The 17,729-nt window shown below is 44.1% G+C and overlaps 3 non-coding genes and 1 pseudogene across 3 annotated transcripts; all 4 read left to right on the top strand.

The window, feature by feature from the left end:
* The first annotated feature begins 1,698 nt into the window (after nt 1–1,698).
* Nucleotides 1,699–1,862, top strand: LOC132512374 (U1 spliceosomal RNA). Its single transcript, XR_009538105.1, has one exon. It is a non-coding gene; the product is annotated as a U1 spliceosomal RNA (small nuclear RNA).
* An 863-nt stretch (nt 1,863–2,725) lies between these two features.
* On the top strand, nt 2,726–2,889 carry LOC132512373 (U1 spliceosomal RNA). The gene has a single exon (XR_009538104.1). It is a non-coding gene; the product is annotated as a U1 spliceosomal RNA (small nuclear RNA).
* A 12,494-nt stretch (nt 2,890–15,383) lies between these two features.
* LOC132512390 (small nucleolar RNA U3) lies at nt 15,384–15,574 on the top strand (annotated as a pseudogene).
* Nucleotides 15,575–17,313: 1,739 nt separating this feature from the next.
* LOC132512387 (small nucleolar RNA U3) lies at nt 17,314–17,527 on the top strand. The gene has a single exon (XR_009538118.1). It is a non-coding gene; the product is annotated as a small nucleolar RNA U3 (small nucleolar RNA).
* The last annotated feature ends 202 nt before the right edge of the window (nt 17,528–17,729 follow it).

Here is a 17,729-nt window from a genome sequence, read left to right as displayed (position 1 = left end):
TGATATAAATTATCTATGACAACATATAACAAAATGAATGTAAAATGTTACAAAACATCGTGTGTAGTATAATTGTATTAAAAATATATATGCGTAGAGAATTGGAGTTACCATATATAATATCAAAGTGTTAACAGTGGTAATTTCGTAGTGGGAATGTGGTTAATTTTAATATTTAAAAAACACTTTTCTGTCTTTTCCTAATTACCTGCAAGGAAAATTTCATCGCTATTTTAATAATTAAAAATACCATCCAAAATGCAAAACAAAGCACTTAAAAAATCATATGGACTAAGGGAAATAACTACCAAAGGGTTGCAAAAATATGCCACCCCAAAATGTGTCACTTTAGCATAAGGATTATTTTGAGCTAAAAGCACTGAAAAATAGCAAGTATGTAAGAAGAGTGGTCTGACCTCCTTTTGTCTTCCTAGAAGCAGGAGGTAAAACTCCCAACTGAAAGATGTTTTCCCTAACCCAGGGGAAAGAAACATTGCAGAGAAGGGGGACAAAGCCGAGATTTCTGTACAAACAGGTCTTGTTAAAATAATTATCTTCCTTTAGCCTCCCCATATATGTTAGTTACTTTTCCACAGTTGTCACTCGTTGTTCAACTTAATATAAAAACATTCAGATTTCCACTTCTTTGGGCCTTCGTTTCCTTATGAGGGCTCCTGTACACTTCTGTTAAATAAATATGTATGCTTTTATCCTGGTAAACCGTCTATGCCAGCGTAATTTTCAGGCTGGGCCGGAGACCCTAACAGAGGAGAGGTAAAGTTTTGCCTCCCGCACACCACCAAGTCCTTGACGCCCTAGTTGATGCAGAGTTGTTTTGCCCAGAGAGCCTAGCCAGCAAGGGCAGAAAGGAAAACAGTGTGTCATGTATTTTCGCTGTCCAAAAAGAACAGAGGAGCGCTCGCTTTGTTACCAAATCCAGGCCAGGTGCTGCTTATCTTTGCGCCGAGCATGCAGAGGTTTGAATCTTGCTGAAGTCGGATTTGCGTCCCCAACCGCACGGACACCTGTCCAGGAGCGGAATGGCCTGGGTCGGGTGAGGGGCTCGAGGCTGCGTTTGACCCGCGTTCTCCTGTTCAGCTCCCACAGAAATCTTGTGAAGTAGGCAGGCAGTAGTATTCCCACTTTACACTTTTGGGAAATGGAGGTTGAGAGAGACTTGAGGGTATGACCTAGTCCCATAGTGGAGCAGCGAGTCAGGCTCGCAGAACCGACAGTGCGGCCCTCTTCCTCTGAGGGCCGCGCGCCCGCGGCCGCCCGCAACTGCCCTGCCCGCCCCTGCGGCGCAGTACTAGGACGTGTGACAAATCTACGCCGTAATTTTTGCGTATGCCTGCCAAGACAAGGAATTGAACAATCTTTTCAGCTACACTTGTCGATGATCGTCTTTGGGGTCGGCACGAGGCATAGCTAGAGCGAACTGACCGCTTCTCCAAAAGGAGTGACGTTGAGTGACAAGAGGCGGGGATATGTAGATGAGGGGCGCGTCGCCTGCTGGTTCGATTTCGTTCTTCGCTGGGCAGAATTTCCGCTGAACGTTCAAAGGATGTATCCTGGTCAGTGTCATATGAATAATCCTGCAGTTTCCAACCAAAGGCCTAAAGAACTTGGAATATAATTGACCATAAGTGTATTGTGTGCTGAGTTCGAGGGTGAGGTGCCAGGGAGTGACTACAATTCATACTTACCTGGCAGGGGAGATACCATGATCACGAAGGTGGTTTTCCCAGGGCGAGGCTTATCCATTGCACTCCGGATGTGCTGACCCCTGCGATTTCCCCAAATGTGGGAAACTCGACTGCATAATTTGTGGTAGTGGGGGACTGCGTTCGCGCTCTCCCCTGATATGAAATGTTGAAAGAAAAGATTTGCTTTTCGTTATGTTGTTAGTGAGTCAGCGGTTTTTATTGTTGCTTTTAGTTTTTTTTTAGACTACGTTTGCCCTAATAATAATTTTAATGTTTTTTGGGCTTAACCGTACGTCAGTTGTTTTTGTTTTTTAAGGTATTTTTAAACTTACGTTTCTTTGTTTGATGAGGGAGTTTCGTCGCGTTGCGTTTGCAGTGAGTTACTGTCAGCTTTAGGGACTTAAAACAGTCGAAGTTCTTTTACTTTAGATGTTCGAGATTTAGGAGGTGATTCCCTTGTTTTTTGCCGGCAAGTCCGTTTGCGGCTTTTTTCTGCTGTCTTTGAAAGCCCGCTGCTTAGCACCTTCTGTTGATATCTGTGTCTTCTGTGTAAGGGTTTCTGATTACATTGGTGGTCTCTAGGTAATTCGCTATGCTGTTGCCCCACCTAATTTCAAAGCTTTAATTACATCTGTAAAATCTGTTGTGACACAAAAGGAAGTAATATTTACAGGTTGCGAAGACTAGGATGTAGACAGGGCGGACGGAGGGTTTTTCATTATTTAGCCTACCACATCAACAAAACCCAGGATAGGTTTGTGCCGCGCAGAAGAATGACGTCATTAAAAGTGCTTGGAGTATGTAAATGAGCGCAGTGTCTGCTGGTCTTGCTCACATTGTACATACATTTATTATTATTTTGCAAGTTTTCCGGTATACGAAATGTTTTTGTCAGGGTTTTTATAGTTTGGAGAAGTTTTTATTCGTAAGTGAGGGTCTAGAGCTTGCGTGAAGTGAATGACCGTAAGTGTCAAATGTTTCGTATCTGAGGGTGAGGTGCCAGGCAGCTGAAGCAATTCATACTTACCTGGCAGGGGAGATACCATGATCACGAAGGTGGTTTTCCCAGGGCGAGGCTTATCCATTGCACTCCGGATGTGCTGACCCCTGCGATTTCCCCAAATGTGGGAAACTCGACTGCATAATTTGTGGTAGTGGGGGACTGCGTTCGCGCTTTCCCCTGATAAACTTAGTTTAAAAATAGAAATTTCGGTGATTTTAATTATCTCAGTAGAGTGTGATAACTGCGTTTAATGTTTTTGTTTTGTTAGGAGGCGGTTTTGGGGTGGTTTCCATGGTTTTGGTGTTTTCAGAGGGAAACTTCTCTAAAAAATATCCCGAATTTTTGGGACAACTGGGAGAGCTAAGAATTGTATGGATGTTGTAGAACCAAGAACTTTAAAATTTCGTTTTTGATTCGCAGTTGTGCGATGATGTTTGTTAATTCAGCGTTTATCGTTCTTGCAGAACGCTGGTGTCCATCGAGGGGAAAACGACCAAATTTACGACAGTGAAATGTGTAGGGGGAGTTTAGAGTGAAGAACGGCAGTTTTAAAGAGTGGGATGATTGAAGAAGAAAAGGGAGTAAGACTAAAAACATTCAGGGAGTGGTTGTTAGCATGTAAATGATTAGTCCGGTCGAAGGCCGGATTCTCAGGAACGTGCATGTTCTCCAGCTTTAGGGAAAAAAAGTAGAAAACGTATGAAACTGAAGCGGGTCTGCGGTTTTAAACTTACCTGTATTATTTTAAACATTTTATGTCAAAATGTAGTCATCATGTGTTGGTGTAAATGCAATTAAATAAAAAGTTTTAAAAGGTTGAAAAACATAAAAATGACTATTACTAAATAATAAAACAAGTATTGGTGAAAATCTGGAAAAATTGGGACACTTTTTCAGTGCTGGTGATAATGTAAATGGTCCAGCCACTATAGCAAACAGTGTCGACTAAAAAATTATTCACAACCTACCCAGAACTTGAGAGTTTGTTTTATTTGGCGAGGATTTTTAGGACTTAAAGCTTGGGAGGCAGCATCTCAAGTAACCCTGAGAGAACTGCTCCGAGGAAGTGAGGGGGCCAGCCAGGATATATGAGTTTTGCAACAGAGCGTAGATAGTCTGAACGTCAGAAGATTGTTGTTAATTAAAGAAAACCAGGTATCTTAAGGTAAGGAATTTAGCGCTTTTCTGTGTATGGGAAGATGCAAGAGTCTGGGCTCACCGAAATCATTCCTCTGATGTGCCCCTCAGCTATCTGGGGCCAGTATCCTGTATTTTCATATCCTGAGTTTCCTCAGGGTTCACCCTACGGAGTGACTGCAGTCTGATGGCTGCTAGGTGGCAGGTATTCTTTTCTTTCCTGAGTTCCCTCAGGGCTCACTAGCTCACCGTCGGCGGCGGCTGCAATCACGACTGTGACATCCTTTGTTTACTGATATGGCAGGCAGTATTCCATTTCTCAACAGTATGGCCATTCCTGAAAAAATTAATCCAACAATTCTACTTCTGGGTATATACCCTAAATAATTGAAAACAGGGATTTAAAGAGATATTGGAACACTCATATTCATAGCAGCATTATTCACAATAGCCAAAGGTGGAATCAACCCGTGTCCATCAATGGATTAATGGATAAACGAAATGGGGTGTATATACATAGTGGGAAATTATTCAGCCTTAAAAAAGGAAGGATATTCTGAAATATGCTACAACATGGATGAATCTTGAGGACATAGTGAAATACGTGGGTCACAAAAGGACAAATAAATGTTTCCACTTACGTGAAGCACCAAGTGTAGTCAAATTCATAGACACAGAAAGTAAATTGGTGGTTGCCAGGGCCTGAGAGAGGGGAGAGGGAGAAAATGCAGAGTTAGTATCTAATGGGGTATGGAGAGATGGATGGTAGTGACTGTAGTACGACAGTGTGAATATATTCATGCCACTGAACACTTTAAATTTGTTTAAAGTGGTAAATACTATGTGTGTGTGTGTGTGTGTATATATATATATATATATATTTTTTTTTTTTTTTTTTTTGCCGTACGCGGGCCTCTCACTGTTGTGGTCTCTCCCGTTGCGGAGCACAGGCTCCGGACGCGCAGGCTCAGCGGCCATGGCTCACGGGCCCAGCCACTCCGCAGCATGTGGGATCTTCCCGGACCGGGGCACGAACCCGTGTCCCCTGCATCGGCAGGCGCACTCCCAACCACTGCGCCACCAGGGAAGCCCAATGCTGTGTATATTTTTACCACAATAAAATAAAGAAGGAATAAAGGCAGTGTTACATACAGGCGAACATTCCAGTGTGACAGAGCCTGAAAATGCACATTGGATTTGTCCAGGTGTAAGAAGATACTGGGGGACTTCCCTGGTCGTCCAGTGGTTAAGAGCCCTCCTTCCAATGCAGGGGACGTGGGTTTGATCCCTGGTTGGGGAACTAAGATCCCACATGCCGCGGGGCCACTAAGCCCATACGGAACAACGAATAACCCTCACACCACAACTAAGACCCGACGCAGCCAAATAAATAAATACTTTTTTAAAAAGAAGAAGATATTGGGGGCTTTGGCCAGCAGCCCACTGTCAGGGGTATGGGGGAGAATAACACACTAGCAGACCATTCCAGCTGAATGGATGAATGAAGTGGAGATAGTAACTGTAGACTCCCCTTTCAGGAATATTTTCCACTTTTTTTTTTAGTAGATTATTTCAATTGGTGATAAGCACTTTTTATTTTTTTAATATTTATTTAAAATATTAAACTTTTTCCTTTATAATTATTAAAACGACCCGTGCCTTTACTGAACTAAAATAAAACTATATGCATATTCATATGCCATATCTAGCTATTATTAGTGTATTAGTTTGCTAGGACTGCCATAACAAAATACTACAGACTGGATGGATTAAACTACAGAAATTTACTTTCTGAAGGTTCTGGAGGCTAGAAGTCCAAGATCAAGGTGCCGATAGGGCCGGGTTCTTCTGAAGCTTCTCGCCTTGGTTTGCAGATGGCCACTCTCTTGCTGCCTATTCACATGGTTGTTCCTTTGTGCAAGTGCCCCGGGTGTCTCCTTCTTCTTATAAGGACACCAATTGTATTGGATTATGGCCTCATTCTAACAGCCTCATTTTAACTTAATCACCTCTTTAAAGACTTTATCTATGTAAATCAAATAGAAATATGCTACTCCTTTTTAATGCCTGGAAATAGTAGGGAGGCAGAAAGGGGGGTGGGGTGGGGTGGGGAATGGAGGTGGGGAAGGAAAGTTATAAAAGCTTCAGCTCATACTTAAACCAAACAATATTTTCTGAGTCACTGTGCTTTGCTTAACAATGTTGTGATTACTAGGATGCTATAGGCACTGACAAGGCTAGTAACAAATACAGAGAAAATAAAGTTAAAACACTCAAGTTATTAGCATTTCCACATTTTATCAGTAGTTAAATTAAGAAGGGGTTACTTCTCAGTAACCTAAAAGCCTCTTGGCTGGGGAAGACCCACAGAATGTGTCAACCTTTCTGGTGTTTTTTTCACTCTACCTCATATCCCACCCTCTGTGTCTCTCCATGGAGCACTCAGTTATGCCCCTGATATGCATGCTTGTTGATTCATGCAAATGGGGCTTCCTCCTCTTATCCACTGTCTGGGGAATACCAGCCTGGTGCCATTTGTCTGCCCTGCTAGACCAAGCATTGTGATGACAGTGATCCTATTTTAGGTGACTTACACAGTACCTGTCACCTGTGAGACACATGGTAGGTATACCACAATCACTGGTCAGGTGTGGATGCTACACCTGTGGAAAGTTTAAACTTCTTTGCATGGTTCTTGTGTGCACAGTAGCAGCTAACAGCTACTGAGAGCTCCTTGGTGCCAGGCAGAGTTCTAAGCACTTTACAGAGTTCTAAGATTTTATTTAACGTCTCAGCAGCTCTCTGGTTATTATTACCCCCATTTATAGATGAGGAAATTGAGGCCCATCAGTTATATAATTTCTCCAAGGTCACACAGTTAGGGAGGTGACAGAGCCAGGACGAGAACTTCAGAGTCTGAACGGGGAACCCAACACACATACTATCTACTTTCCTACATAAATGACTGCATTTGTATACTAGCCGTTCAAAGTTAATACCCTCTGGGAATTCCCTGGCGGTCCAATGGTTAGGACTCCGTGCTTTCACTCCCGAGAGTGTGGGTTCAATCCCTGGTCGGGGAACTAAGATCCCGCAAGCCGCAAAAAACAAAACAAAAAAATCCCCCAAAGTTAATACTCTCCTAATTGTCTTAATGACGCAACAAATACATGTATTTCTGATTTTAATTTTTGGTAGTCGTCACTTTTTCACTTCAAGGAATTGATGATAAATATGTTGAGTTCTTCAATTTCAACAGTAACATTGAGAATAAACTTTAATCTTGTAGAATTTATTTTTACATTTTTTGGCCATACCACGCGGCATGTGGGATCTTAGTTCCCTGACCAGGGATCAAACTCGGGCCCCTGGCAGTGGAAGCGCAGAGTCTTAACCACTGGACCACCAGGGAAGTCCCTAATCTTGTAGAATTTCAGTAATTGTCCCCTAATGCTGTTCATTATCAATGAAAATGGACAAGAAGTGAAAGAAATGTGAAAGAATCGACATTTTTTTCCTTGCACTTCTGATTCAGTTAGAGCATGTTGCTTTCTTTTGAAACAGGATGTCTCGGGCCGTTCATCTTCCAGTCCCCTGTCCTGTTCAACTTGGTTCGTTAAGAAATGACTCCTTGGAAGCACAGCTTCACGAGTATGTCAAACAGGGGAACTATGTGAAAGTGAAGAAGATTCTTAAGAAAGGTAGGCACCGTATTGAAATGGCAGATGTGACTTGATTCACATCACTGAATAACATCAGAAGGAAAACCAGTTACATCATAAAACTGTGAGTTCTTGGGGAAACTGGAAGTTAAGTTTAGAGATGAGATGTTCTTTACCAGTGCAGTCAGATTGTTCAGTAGAGGTCTTAAATTGGTGGAGGCTGTTTTGTTTTGTTATGTGCTAAGGAACCATAAAGTCTTCCAACCATTAGGCTCCTGAGGGTTTCTCCTCAGGCCCCAGCCACCCACCTTGGATTCTGCCTGATTCCCTTTTCTCCTTCAAATCTACTCTGCCCACTAAGTCTTCTGAGGCCTGTGATGGAGAGAAGGCCAGTTTTCACAGCTCTCTTCTTCCTTGCTCCTTAGAGGCACTTGGTACTTTTGTTTTCAGGGTGTTTTGGGTTTGTTTTTGTTTTTTGCTGTAGGCTACAGGCACCTCAGCCTGTAGAGCAGACAGAAATAAGAAACATAGCTCAGGCAATCTTCGAAAGAACAAACACAAAAAAACATACACAAACAAAACCTCTGCTGGTATTTGCCCCTGATCTAGAGATCCAGACCTGCTTTTTCTAAAATAACCAGAAGACCTGTGAGATTCCCCCTCTTCCTCCTTAGTATTAAAGGGAAGGCTTATAAGGCTTCTCTCAGCTGGTTTGTGGAACAGTCAGGGTGACCTAATTTTTCTACAGTGTTTTTCTATTTGCCTCAACAGTATTCCTGAGGACTTCCAGAAAGGTAACACCAGTTTTGTTTTGTTTTTAATGTTTATTTATTTATTTATTTTGCCTGCGCCGGGTCTTAGTTGCAGCATGCGGGCTCTTAGTTGTGGCATGCATGCAGGATCTAGTTCCCTGACCAGAGATTGAACCCGGGCCCCCTGCATTGGGAGCGTGGAGTGTTACCCACTGGACCACCAGGGAAGTCCCGTAACACCAGTTTTTGTAGGACCCAACTACCCCAAAAATACTTCTCTCAAAAACTTTTCAGGTGCTTCTGGGGTCTTCCCTGGCAGTCTAATGGTTAAGACTCCGTACTTCCAATGCAGGGGGCACAGGTTCTATCCCTGGTCAGGGAAATAAGATCCCACATGCTGTGCAGTGTGGGCCAAAAAAAAAAGATCTCAAGGGTTTCCATGTACCACCCCTAGAATCTATAGATGAAGTGGCTGATGATGAACTCAATTTATTCGAAAGTTTCTGTTTTCTACCCGCTCAAAGATTTTGCACTTTACCTCATAACACATTCATGTTTTAATATAAAAATTGATGTTCAAGATAGGTATGCTATGACTTCTAGTGTCTGTGTATCCACATCCTCCAGTATCAGAAGCAGAGTTCTAGGACATTTTTTATCTCCTAGACATCTCCTGAATGTTCTGCATCTTCAAATTCTTTTTTTTAAAACTCTTTTTTTTTGAGGTACAGTTAATATACAATATTATGTGAGTTTCAGGTGTACAACATAGTGATTCACAATTTTTAAAAGTTATACTCCACTTATAGTTATTATAAGCTATTGGCTATATTCCCTGTGTTGTACGATATACCCTTGTAGCTTACTTATTTTATACATTGTAGTTTGTACCTCTTAATCCCCTACCCCTGTTCTGCTCCTCCCCACTTCCTTCTCCCCACTGGTAAGGACTAGTTTGTTCTCTATATCTGTGAGTCTCCTTTGTCAGATTCACTAGTTTGTTTTATTTTTAGCTTCCACATATAAGTGATATCATACAATACTTGTCTTTCTCTGACTTAATGCATCTTCAAATTTTTGACATTAAACTAGAGCAGGGGATGAGGTTGACAGGTATAACTGGATATGAAGCAGGACTCTATCTGTGCCTGGAAATTTCGTCTAAATCCTCAGAGTGAAGAACAAGGGGTGATAAATGCCCCCACAGTCTAAAGCAAGGCTTCTTAGGAGATGGCCGAAATGATCTTGGACCTTCAACTCCATCACCCACGTCAGGCCTATCTAAGAGAAGGTGATGGGGTAGCGGTGGGAGTGTCAGTGGAAAGATTGTTTCAAAGGCATTCACAGGAATAGAATGCTGTGGCTTTTCCCTCTTTCCCAGCCTCAAGCCTAGTAAGAGGCCATTCAGGTGAACCTCATGGAGAGAGTTGTGATGTGTGATGCCTACAAGCAGGAGAGTTGGGAGCCTATGGCCCAGCCTGCTGAACAACAGAAAATGCCAGCCCACCCCAGCTGCCACCAAGGTAGCATGAATAGAACCTGGCATGTTACCTGGAATTTAGGGGTCAGGAGGACTGCCATCTGCCTCCTACCTGGAGCAGTTCTTGATGGCTGGATGAGCATGAGATCAGCTTCTGGAGTAGCCATACTTTCATCAGTTGTGGGGTAGGTGGACTCTATGCAGGGTAGCTGAGCCATCTAAACGGACCTCACCTATGAAGAAAGGAAGAATCCCAACAGAGAGGCTGGAGATGTAGCAAGAAGTCAGCAGAAATGAAAACCAGAACTACATTGAGGTATCATCTCACACTGGTCAGAATGGCTGTCATCAAAAAGTCTACAAACAATAAATGCTGGAGAGGCTATGGAGAAAACGGAACCCTTCTACACTGTTGGTGAGAATGAAAATTGGTACAACCATTATGGAGAACAGTATGGAGGTTTCTTAAAAAACTAAAAATAGGGCTTCCCTGGTGGCACAGTGGTTGAGAGTCCGCCTGCCGATGCAGGGGATACGGGTTCATGCCCCGGTCCGGGAAGATCCCACATGCTGCGGAGTGGCTGGGCCCGTGAGCCATGGCCGCTGAGCCTGCGCGTCCGGAGCCTGTGCTCCGCAACGGGAGAGACCACAACAGTGAGAGGCCCACGTACTGCAAAAAAAAAAAAAATCTAAAAATAGAACTACCATATACCACTCTTAGGCATATATCTGGAGAAAACTCTAATTCAAAAAGATACATGCACCCCAGTGTTCATAGCAGCACTATTTATAATAGCCAAAACATGGAAGCAACCTAAATGTCCATCAACAGATGAATGGATAAAGAAGATGTAGTACTTATAACTGGTGGAATATTACTCAGCCATAACAAAGAATGAATTAATGCCATTTGCATCAACATGGATGGACCTAGAGATTATCATACTAAGTGAAGTAGGTCAGACAGAGAAAGGCAAATACCATATGATATCGCTTATATTTGGAATCTTAAAAAATGATAACGAATGAACTTACAAAACAGAAAGAGAGTCACAGACGTAGAAAACAAACTTTTGGTTATCAGCGTGTAAAGGGGACGGGAGGGATAAATTTGGAGATTGGGATTAACATACACACACTACTATATATAAAACAGATAACTAATAAGGACCTACTGTGTAGCATAAGGAACTCTACTCAGTACTCTATAATGACCTATATGGGAAAAGAATCTAAAAAAGAGTGGATATATGTATAACTGATTCACTTAGCTGTACAGCAGAAACTAACACAACATTGTAAATCAACTATACTCCAATAAAAATTAAAAAAAAAAAAAGTCAGCAGGAGAGGGCAATGGCCTGCATTAGGGCGGCGTGCAGTAGAGTGGAGATACCTGAAGGACCCACTAACCCCTCCCACAAAAGAACAGGCATTAGGACAAAGCCACAGGCAACAAAGAACATCAGCTAAATACAAAGGCCTTTGCGGCTTGTCATCTCATTGGTTCTCTCCCTACTTCAGCTCTGGAGTTGTCAGAAACAGCCTTGAGATCAGAGGAGTGGAAGAGCAAGGAAGAGGTTTTCATTTCAGAAGGACCGGGCAATTTATTACCTGAAATGAGACTGTGCTTTGACTGCCTCAGCGTGACTGAAAGAGCATGCAATCTGCCTGAGGTGCCTCTTAGGAGAGGGGCAGCGAGAACTAACTGACAGAGTGTCCTTGAGGGTAGTAGAGGAGAAGTTGTTTCCTGATCGCATCCTGCTTAGTTCATCCCACTCAGAAGACCAGATACTACAGATTATATGAGTTCTAAAACCCAAAGGATGAGTTCCAGAACCTCAGACCAGACTTCATTCATTTTTTTATTACACGTATATTAATTGAGCCTCGGGGTTAGAGCAGCCAAGGAAAGATGTACAGCCCTGCCTTCCAGAGAGTATAATCCAGCAGAAGAAACAGACATGAGTCGGTAATTGCAGTCCTGAGAAGGGCAGGAGGCGAAGGAACACACAAGGTACATCTCAGCCTCATCTGGGAGGTAATCAAGGGAAAATTCCTAGAGAAAGTGATATTTAGGCTTGGGCCCTAAAGAAGAAACGTTGACGGGAAAGAAGTAAAAGGTAAAAGTTGGAGGCAAGGGAGGTTTAAAGGGATGCAAAGGCCCTGAGGATAGAAAAGAAAAGTGTGTGGATCACTTGAGTTGGAGGAAAAGGCAAAGTGGTGGGAGAGAGTGGTATGGGGTGAAGCTGGCAAGGTAATCTGAAGCCACACCAGGCCTCATGGGCTGTTGGAAGGATTTTGGTAATAGGTGCCTCCGTATTTAGGATGGTTACAGCTTCCTGGTGAATCAACCCTATTATCATTATGAGATGTCCCTTCTTAGCTCTGGTAATACTCGTTGTCTTGAAGTCTACTTCTGCTATACAGCCACTTCAGACGCCTTATGCTTACTACTTATGGAATATCTTTAGAGTTAACATATGTCTTCTGTAGAGAGCACAGAGTTGGGATTTGTGCTTTAAAATCCATTCTGATACTCTCTGCCTTTTAACTGGAGGGTTTAGTCCATTAACATTTTATGTAATTATTGATATGGTTTATTACAAAGAACACAATTCAGGAACAGCCAGATGAAAGAGATTTAGGGCAAGGCATGGCGTGTGTGTGAGTGCTTGGAGCTTCCATGCCCTCTTTGGGTACACCACCCTTCCAGCACTTCAGTCGGTTTACCAACCTGGAAGTTCTCCAAACCTGATCAGTTAGGGGTTTTATGGAGGTTTCATTATTTAGGCATGATTGATGTGGCCATTGGTGATTGATCTCAATCTTCAGCCCCTCTCTCCTGCTGGAGGTGGGACAAGGTTTGAAGTGGAGGGTTGTGGCAGAGCTGCAAGTCCCAACCCTCTAATCATGAATTGGTCTTGGTCTTTCTGGTGACCAGCCCATCCTGAAGCTATCTCAGAACCCCTCAGCCGAGAGTCATCTCATCAGCATCCCAGAGACGCTTATCACTCCTAACGCTAAGGAAATTCCAAGGGTTGTAGGAGCTCTTGTGCCAGATACCTGAGAGTAGAGTTCTATTTCTAAATGGTTGCTCTGGCTGCGGAAGGCTCTGAGGTATGTGAGGAGAGGGAGAAAAGAGTCGGATGACTTGTTTTTGGTTTGAGCAACTGGGTTGAATGTGGTGTCATTGCCAGAAAGAGGAATAGGTTTGGGAAAGAAGCTATTGGAAGTCAGTTTGGACCAGCTGAGTTAGACACCTGTGATTCAGCTAAGTGGAATATCAAATAGAAGCTGGGTATATGAGCCAGCAGCCCGGAAGAGATCTGTCTGCATATCCATGTTTTGAAACCAAGGATGATCAAGCGAAGAGGGCTGAAAACCCTGCTGGCAGGAATCTCACTGTTTTACAGACAGGCTGCCCTTGTTGGGGCAGGAGTAGAGAAAAAAGGAGGGGAAAACCAGGTGGTTCCCAACAGTTATGTCAGTAACCAGGTTGAGGGAAAGAACAATACATACAATGATTCATCATGCATTCAGTTAGTCTGCATTTGTTGGGCATCTACTATGGCTGGCAAGGGACTGCAGATGCAAAGATAAATATGACCTGGTTCCTGCTTTTAAAGACCTCACAGTTGAGTAGGGGAAAATAAATGCATTTATAACACAGTGAGCTATGTAGAGGCACTTACAAAGATAATTAGGGACACAAAGCACATAGTGGTCACTGTTAGCTGGGAAAGTGAGGGAAGGCATCTGGAGAAGGTGACGAGAGCTGAGAATCTGCTCATAGGAGGCCAAGGGATGGCATGGATGGTGAGGGATCCACAGAAAGGGTGGAGAAACACAGAGTGGAAAAGTCTTAGATAAGGAAGGACCCAGACCAAAGACAAGGGGCCCTTGGGTGAAAGTGACTGGAAGGCACTTTATAACTCTTTAAGACATAAGGAACCTGCTCTGACCCCAAGGAGATGTGTCCCAGAACTTTTTGCCCCAACACTGTCCGTTTCCCTGAAGGGATTTAATTCAGAGCATTTGGCTGTCTCTAAGGAGATTCTATTAGAAGTGGTTAGATGAGATGAACCTGAGAGTCACGTTAGTCATGTCACTATGATGCAATAAAAATGTGGTTGATTCAGGAAACCACGTGTATGTCCATGCAGTACTGTGCTTTCTGGCATGCTGGAGGACGTCAGAAGCATCTTTACAACAGGAAGTTAAATGATGAAAACAGTTACCCACCATCGTATATCAGGTGTGTTCTTTGAGGAGAAGCTGGGACCAACTTTTTTTTTTTAAATAAATTTTTTTATTTTATTGTTATTTATTTTTGGCTGTGTTGGGTCTTCGTTGCTTTGCTGTGCGCAGGCTTTCTCTAGTTGTGGCGAGCGGGGGCTACACATTGTTGTGGTGTGCTGGCTTCTCTTTGTGCTAGCTTCTCTTGTTGCAGAGCACAGGCTCTAGGCGTGCAGACTTCAGTAGTTGTGGCATGAGGGCTCAGCAGTTGTGGCTCATGGGCTCTAGTGTGCAGGCTCAGTAGTTGTGGCACACGGGCTTAGTTGCTCCGCGGCATGTGGGATCTTCCTGGACCAGGGCTTGACCCGTGTCCCCTGCATTGGCAGGCGGATTCTTAACCACTGCGCCACCAGGGAAGTCCCTGGGACCAACTTTTGCCACAAGTAAATGGGTCGGCTTCCTCTGAGATTTGGAAGCCAGGAAGATCAGTCATTCAAGGCTGAACTTTGAGGGATGGTGTATTTAGTGCTTTTTAAAAAAATTTTTTGCCACTGCGTGGGATCTTAGTTCCCCGACCAGGGATCGAACCCCAGCCCACTGCCGTGAAAGCGGGGAGTCCTAACCACTGGACCACCAGGGAATTCCCTTTAGTGCTTTCTTAGAGAAATGAATTCAGTTGGAGACTAGAACTCCTGATGGAAACACCTTGGCTCTCCAGAAAGAACCCAGACTTGATCCAGTGCCAGATGTACCTAGTACCTACCTGTGGTTCACTTGAGGACCTGTGTGACGGATGCTCTAGCCAGCATGTATGAGAATGGGGAAATAATCACACCCTTTTCCTTCACTTGTTTAGAGGATGAAGTGAGACAATGGGTTAAAATGCCTATCATGGAGAAGGCACTCATAAACCATGGGTACCTTCGTTATTATGCGGGATTACACTAGTTCTGTGTCCCTCTTTTGTCCTTCTTCCCCCAACTCTCTTTTTCAAGGCAAAGGAAACCTGGTCTCTCCAAGTCAGCGGATTTCTCCAGCAGGCAAGAGGCAGTCCAGAGGGATCGGTGGCGGGAAGCTCGTTTGCTTAGCCTACAGAGGGGCGACGCGACCCGTCCTGGACCCGGGGGACGGCGTAATAGCAGCCTTGGGTAGGAGTCATGCGCGCAGCGCGTGATTGCCTGCCAGGAAGCCGTATGTTGATGAGGCCTGTTGCTGCTTTGAAGTGTTTCTGGAAGGTTTACGGGCGAAAATGGTGTTTTGAACTTTGCCCTTTCACGGAGTAGTTATGGGATATAAGATAAAAAATGTTTCTCCGGGGGCGAGGGACTTGACAAAACTGTCGCCATCAGTAAAAGGTGGGCGGCTGCCACGTACCCAGCAGGGACTTCGATGTCCAGATTAAGGTTGTAGATATAAAACTAATTTTTGTGGTTTGTTGTTAGATAAAGTTTGAAGGCCATGTTAGAACACCTGAAGCCGTGGAGATGTAGTGTTTTATTCTGAGCGTGAAGGCGGCCCCTGGTGTTGTTTTTACAGTTACTACTACATGTTGATGATCGGTCTTGTTCTTAAGAAGAGAACGCTCATTGAGCGGTTTTGTTTGTAATTCTGTTCCGCTAAAGAACAATCAGAGTGCTTTTTTTTTTTTACACTTATAGCGGTTTAGCTATGTAGGTTGTTTCTAACCAAGTTAGGTTTCTTTTTTTCCTTACTCACCATGTGGTTTCAAAGTTCAAGCTTTAGAAATATCGTTAAAGCAAGTTAAAGCAAGTCGAGCACTCCCTTCCGTCATTGTGAGGCAGCCCCTCCTTTAGAAAAGAAATCCCTGTCTCTTCCCAGTCTTCCCTGTAGCAGCACCATCCATTGAGTTGTTCCAGGCACAAACCAACATGTCAGCCTTTGAAACCTCCTTCCCTGACACCCCACCCCACCTCCTGCAGCAAGTCCACCAGTGAGTCCCATCCTGTCAACTCAACTTCCGGAACAGCCCACGTTTCTCCTTCTTCCTTGCTGAGCCCAAATGCAAGCCACCGTGCTGTCTCCTACAGACACGGTGGCAGTGGCCTCAGAAGTGGTCTCTACAGCTTCAGACCTCCCAGTGGCTTCCCTTCACACTTAAAATCCAGGCTCCCCAGGCCTTGCCTGGAAAATCCGCAGATACCTGCCTGCCTGCCTGCACCTGCCCCCTCCCTCCTACCCTGTGTTCTCCAGCTGTCTTCAGTTGCTGAAACACAACCTTGTTCCTTTCCTTGGGTCTTTGCCTTCCATTCGTTGTTTTCTCTGCTTAAATGCAACCTCCAAAGAGAGGCCTTCCCTGAGCACCCAGATCTAAAGTAGCCACCAAGTCCCTCTCTGTCTCGACACTTAAAATCCTCTGCGTGCCTCATCCTCTGGTCCTCTTGGGTGTTTGTCGTCAGCTCTCTCCCTCACTAGAATGTAAGCTTTTTGTGAGTAGGGGCCTCTGTTTGCCCAGTGCCTAGAGTGTCTTTATTTTACAACATGGAAAACTGGGATGATGGTTAAGGTGACACCTACCAGCTCGGCTGTTTAACAGACCACACGCAAGTTACCTAGCCTTTCTGTGCCTCAGTTCCCCTGTCCATAAAACTGGCATATACTTGTATTGATCTCATAGTTAAAGCGCTTAGAACGATGACCGGTGCCTGTCAAGCTCACGATAAATGGTAGCTAGTATTGTCGTAGCTGGCACTCAGGTATTTGTGGAGGGAAGAAATGATGTCAGATGCAGCAACCAGGTGTCTTTTAAAAACTCAGAAAGTGTGAACAGGTAGTACGGTCATGTGGTAAAAAGCCAAAAGGTTCTGCCTTCCGGCGCTGGTTCTCAGCCACCCAGTCCCCCTGTCCCTGCCTCAGTCACGGTGACCTCTTACCAGAGTTTGAAAGTCAAACCTGTAGGACAGCTTTGAATGAAACAGCTAAGATAATACATATCTTACATATATCTTATTGCTCAATGGAATCAGCTAGGTTCTCACTAGCAAAGGCAACGGCCCACCCTTTCCTTTATAGCTTTTCAGGGGCGAGGTGGTTTTACCAGATCTGTGGAGGGAACGCCTCCTGGGCTTTAAAGACGCGGGTTGTCATTGGCTGTCATTCAGTATTATGTTAATTAAGTGTGGCTGTTTTAAAACTTGTTAAATTACATTTCCAGTTAAAATGTTAAAATGAGTTGGTAAGTGATAGCATTTGAAAGATTGTATTGCAAGAGCTCTTTCTCTTTTTTCCAGTAGACTTAGGAACGGGGAAACGATCTCGCCCTCAGTGTAAAGTGTGCGGCTCCCACAGACCCAGCAGTGACTTGCAAGCTACGGTCAAGACTATACTTTCAGGGATCATTTCTATAGTTCGTTACTAGAGAAGTTTCTCTGAACGTGTAGAGCACCCGAACCCACGAGGAGGAGACACAGTGTCCTTTCCTGAGCGTGAAGTTGGCTCTTGGCGTTGTTTTTGCAGCTGTCACTAGCCATTGATGATCGTTCTTCTCTTCCTTAGGGAGAGAAAGAGGGAGAGAGCGCCGTCTGAGTGGGTTCGTTTGTAGTTGTGTCTCGTTAAAGAACAGTGGGGCTGGCTTTTTTTCGTGTTTCTCTTTCTTGTTTGCTTCACTTTTTGTGTCTCGCGATAGTTTGTAGATAGTTAGGGCTTGTGGTGGCTTACCGTGTGATTTCAGTGAGTGTTCAAGTTCTGCTGCTTACCTTGCTGTTTCTGGGTTCTCCGGTTGTTGTTTCTTGT

The sequence above is a fragment of the Lagenorhynchus albirostris genome, chromosome 20 (genome assembly GCF_949774975.1).
Source record: "Lagenorhynchus albirostris chromosome 20, mLagAlb1.1, whole genome shotgun sequence".
NCBI lineage: Eukaryota > Metazoa > Chordata > Mammalia > Artiodactyla > Delphinidae > Lagenorhynchus > Lagenorhynchus albirostris.
This window is presented reverse-complemented; position numbering and strand designations above follow the sequence as displayed.